At 41.8% G+C, this 4,968-nt stretch overlaps 1 long non-coding RNA gene across 1 annotated transcript; it reads left to right on the top strand.

The window, feature by feature from the left end:
• Positions 1-385: 385 nt before the first annotated feature.
• Positions 386-4,733, top strand: LOC146767582 (uncharacterized). Its single transcript, XR_014955121.1, has 2 exons — positions 386-519; positions 878-4,733. It is a non-coding gene; the product is annotated as an uncharacterized LOC146767582 (long non-coding RNA).
• Positions 4,734-4,968: the final 235 nt, after the last annotated feature.

Raw genomic sequence — 4,968 nt, 5'->3', positions numbered from 1 at the left:
CCTAAGAAAAAAGGGGGAAAAGTCAGGGAGATTTAATGACCTTCTTTCCATCCCTGTCCCCTTTTCCTAAGGATTGGCTGTGAATATTTTTGGTATTTACCTTCAGGTAACTAAGTTGCATTTTAAATAGACCAAATCAAACTGAAATCTTGAGACAATCAATGGTGATGCAGCATAGTAACCAAATAGTAACTGCTTGAGTTTACAGGAACATAATCCCAGTAATATGCTTTTATATGTTTGTTCATCAAACTGAGGGGGGAAGTGGGTGTTAACTGATACAATGCTGATCCCCATTAAAGTGTCCACTTAAAGGTACCAGAAGTGTATTTGATTAGATTGCTGACAGTTTTGATGGTCCAGACAACTCCCCTAATGAAGGCTATGCCTACCAAAGGGATCAAGACCCCATCAGCTCTAGACCCTGGCATCAATCCCTTCCTACCTTTGTTTTCAGCAACACTCTCATGGTGATACCCATCTTAGTAACTCAGAAGTTCTAATGATCACAATGCAGAGGTAAGTACAGAGTTATACGTAAAGCAAGAAATTAGCTCTATTTTTTTTTTAATTCAGAGGTAGTTGATGTGACTACCATGACATTTTTATTAAGTTCTTGCTTAAAAGGCCTTAGAGGAGAGATGTAAGAGGAGAGCTAGCTCACACAACTGGTGTGTGTGTTTTTGTCCTTATAAGCATTCTTTGAAAGTGGCAGAGAAAGGGATTTGAGGATCTTGATCACTAAAACAAAACATGCTTTATGCATGTGTCTGTATTGGGTTTGTGTGACAAGGCTTTGGTAGTGGGAGGGGGGCTACAGAGGTGGCTTCTGTGAGAAGCTGCCAGCTTCATCTATGTCCAATGGAACCAATGCCAGGCAACTCCAAGAAGGACCTACCACTGGCCAAGGCTGAGCCTATCAACAACGGTAGTAGTGTCTCTGGGATAACAGAACTAAGAAGAGAAGGGAAAAACCCAAAATGACAAATTGAAGCCAGAGAGAAGAGGGTGATATGAGCAAGCAACAGCTCTGCAGACACCAAGGTCAGTGCTGAAGGGGGGAGAGGAGGTGCTACAGGTACCAGTACTAAGATCGCCCTGCAGTCTGTGGGAAAGACTATGGGAGGCACCTGTGCCCCTGCAGCCCATGGATATCCACAGTGTAGCAGGTATCCACCTACAGCCTGTAGGTGACTCCATGCTGGAGCAGGGGAATAGCCAAAGGAGGCTGTAACCCTATGGGAAGGCCATGCTGGAGCAGGGTCCTGACAGGACCAGTGCACTCATGGAGAGAGGAGCCCATGCTGGAGCAGGTTTTCTGCCAGGACCCCATGCAGGACTAGTGCACCCCATGGAGCAGACCCACACTAGAGCAGTTGTGAAGAACTGCAGCTTGTGGGAAGGACTCACATTGGAGAAGTTCATTGGAGTCTCGCTACTGTGGGAGGGAGCCCATGCTGGAGCAGGGAAGAGTGTGAGGAGTCCTTCCCCTGAGGAGGAAGGAACAACAGAGACAGGGTGTGATGATCTGATCATCACTGCACCGCTGGCAGGGAGGAGGTGGAGACTTGAGAATAAAGCCTGAAGAGAAGGGAGGGGTGGGGGAAGTTGGTTTTAAGATTTATTTTTCTTTCTCCTTATCCTACTGATTTTCCCGAGTCAACTCTCTTTTGCTCATGATGGTGACTGCTCCAGGTGAGTGATCTGTCCCTGTCCTTATCTCAACCCATGAGCCTTTTGTTCCGTTTTCTCTCCCCTATCCACATGGGAAGGGGAGTGGCAAAATGGCTTTGGTAGGCACCTGGTGTCTAGCCAGGTCAACCCACCATGGTACACTAGGAGTATCAGAGGGATTCTTTGTTCAGGAAACTGAATTTCTTTATGGGGCGTTTCCTACTATTGCTATATCTCTGATAACATCATCATCATAATAACATCCTCTTCACTGAAGCTCCCATCCATAGTTTTCAACAGAAATAAGATTCATGAAGCCAAATTTAAGAAATTAATCTACACCCTTGGCTGCAGATAAACAGACTGGGACACCATCCCACTTCAGGAGCCTGTATTAAAATGTCCTAGCAGTAGAACAGAAAGCAAATGTTCACATCAGTGCAGGTAAATTCTACAGTATGGAATAAAATTACAAGAGAAAGAGCAGTTTCTTAAATACTATACTGCACTCATTTAAAAGCAGAGAGGAAGGTGGAATTTTAGTGCTTTATTGAGGGAGCATGTAGACCCAGCTTTCCTGTGACACAGACTACACTAATCACCAATATCCAGCTCCTAGCAAGCAATTAATCTCTCTCACAATCTAGCTTTTAAATGGAAGGTGCTTGCTCCTTCTAAAGTTACTGGATTGTGTTCTGACAATAAAGTTAAATTACATAAGGAGTATCTAGAATACTTCCACACAAAATCAATGTGAATTATTTTATATTTTGCTTTCTCCCTCATAACTTGCATACTCACACACCAGTCTATGAAAGTTTGTGTTCAGTAAGAACACAATTTCAAAAATCTACTGCTGCCTCAAGGAAAATACTGAAATATATTCTAAGACAGAAGGAATTCTATTTATCATTTTTCTTCCTTATCTTTTTGCTATTTAGAATATTTGCATGAAAATGGGATATTTATTTCCCAAGAGTTCATCAGCTGCTCCTGATAAGATATAATTTCCATGGATACCAATTGTATGTGATGTTGCAAGCATATGATGAAAGGATATGGAATAAGGAAGAGAAAAAATCAACTGCTCTACTTTTTGATTATGCTTTTGAGTAACTCCATAAGCAAAACCTAAAACTTTATCTAATCAACTCATCACCCACAAAATAACTTACTCAGTCCCTCTTCCTTCCAAGCCCTCTTGGCAAAAATATCTGCACATATTTAAACATGTTTAGTCTTTTAAATATTATCTGCTACTCAATGAGAACAAAACTTCAGAATTTAGAAGGTGACAGATGAAAAAAAATATTCATTTTTTAAGCTAAATTTTAAAACTTGTTAATTCAGAAATTTAAATGTTAGATGTCTCCATTAAGGAGTCTTGGTAAGATATTGCTTTCAGTAAAATGACTAGTAACAAAGAATTATTGTTACAATAAAAATCGATCAGAAATATCAAAAGGAAACAGCAAGTTTCAAAATATATTTGTTTCATCACTAGGTACAGCTATTTAATGCAATGTGCCTGAACAACTACAGAAGACTGAGTTTCTTCACTGTCTGATGAAGATTTTGATACCCGTGTCTTTTAAAAAATCTTTTGAAGATTATGTTATCTTTTGTTTAAAGCCATTTCTTTTAACAGGTTTTGGATGAACAAGTTTTCTCATTTTGTAACTATACAAAAAACATTATTCAGTTAAGCCTGATCAGACTATGACCCTGGCATTTCAATTTAGCTGAGAAAAGAAATGTCTAAAAGCAAATGGCAGAGTACAACTGTAGTCTCCATTTATCCAAGGAGCCCCGATGTTACTCACAGGCAAGACCCTGCAGTGTTTTGATGTAGTGGTACTGTGTATGACCCATACAGATGCAGGAAGAGAATCATAACTATAAAGCCTTCACCATTTTCTATGATCCCTCTTTCCAATATCTCAAAGGAAAGGAGATGTTTCACAGGGAGGGAAACACATAGATAATGAGGTAAGAAACTTGACCAGAGCCAAAGGCCGGGCTGGAAGCAGAGAGGGGTCCCACCAGAGAACACAAACTGCAGAGGCACAGTCCTGGTCCAAGGGTGGTCAGAGCACTGCAGACAGGAGCACCAGGAATGTCTCAATGTGTTTTTCCAAGCCCTAAAAACATCTCACCCAGCATCTCTCAAGTCACTCCTTAGTTACACTTTGCAAACAGAATCAAAGTTCTCTGTGAGAAGCTAAACTGTCACCAACCCCTCGGAGTTCTCACTAATTTTGATTTTGTCTATCCCAGGCTCAAGCTGAAGGCAACCACAACAAGCCTCCTTGTAGCTTGCAGGGTCCTGCCAGCAAGGCCATGCAGTAGCTGAGAAGACAATGATGTTAACCCTCAGCACTAGCAGAGGGAGAGCTTTCCCCCTCTGGCACAGAAGGTCCTGCTGCTCAGCCCCCAGGGAAGGCATGGTCCTGCAATTTTGTAATTTCCTCCCAGAAATTGAAAGTCAAAGTATGCATGCCCTGCAACACACGGGGACAGGGTATGCAATTTCTATTCAGTCTACTTCCAGTGGTCTTAAAATCATCTCTGGGTTAGAGATAAACTTTTTTTTTTTTAACTTTGCTCATCTGTCAAGTCTCATTGCCTGACATCAAGGAGATCAATCTGCCTTCCTTAAACACAACTCCTGGCTCTTTTGAGAGGCTTCCCTTTTTAGATGTTGGCCTCCTAAGTTCCTCTCCACAGCCTGTCTCCCCTGCTGCATCCTTCAACAGAATTTTTTCAAATCAGAACAGACAACCCAATGTAGGCTGACATGCTTTTTGCAGCACTCGCTCCTCACATCTGAATGTTGCTGCCCAATCTGCAGGCATTCCAGGGCAGCACAGCAGAGGACAGCAGGGACCAGAGGTGTCTGCTACATGTGTATAGGCATGCACACTGGAAAGGACTCTTTTTCTGCAGTCAGTAAAAACGACACGGGTGAGGAAGTTCCTAAGCATTACTGCCAGAGATTTTTAAGTACCAGGACCAGACGCCACCTGTGGGATTAAAAAAAAAAAAAGACAGAAAAAAAATTCCTGCAGATGTTATCAGAATCTGCCCTCTGTGTCTTTTGGAGATTTTTCTTTGGAAAGAAAACACATTTGGGTGTGTAAATGCATAACCTGCTCTCCCTTGAATGCCAAATTTTCAGAAACATCATTCATCTTACTCGATATTCCTCCTCTGCCTGAGGTGAAGTCAGTCAGCTCTGCATGCTTGATATTGGTACTTTTGCCTTAACATTAAAAAGTGGTTGAAACAAAACAA

The sequence above is a fragment of the Lonchura striata genome, chromosome 4 (assembly GCF_050655825.1).
Source record: "Lonchura striata isolate lonStrDom1 chromosome 4, ASM5065582v1, whole genome shotgun sequence".
NCBI classification, from domain to species: Eukaryota; Metazoa; Chordata; class Aves; order Passeriformes; family Estrildidae; genus Lonchura; species Lonchura striata.
This window is presented reverse-complemented; position numbering and strand designations above follow the sequence as displayed.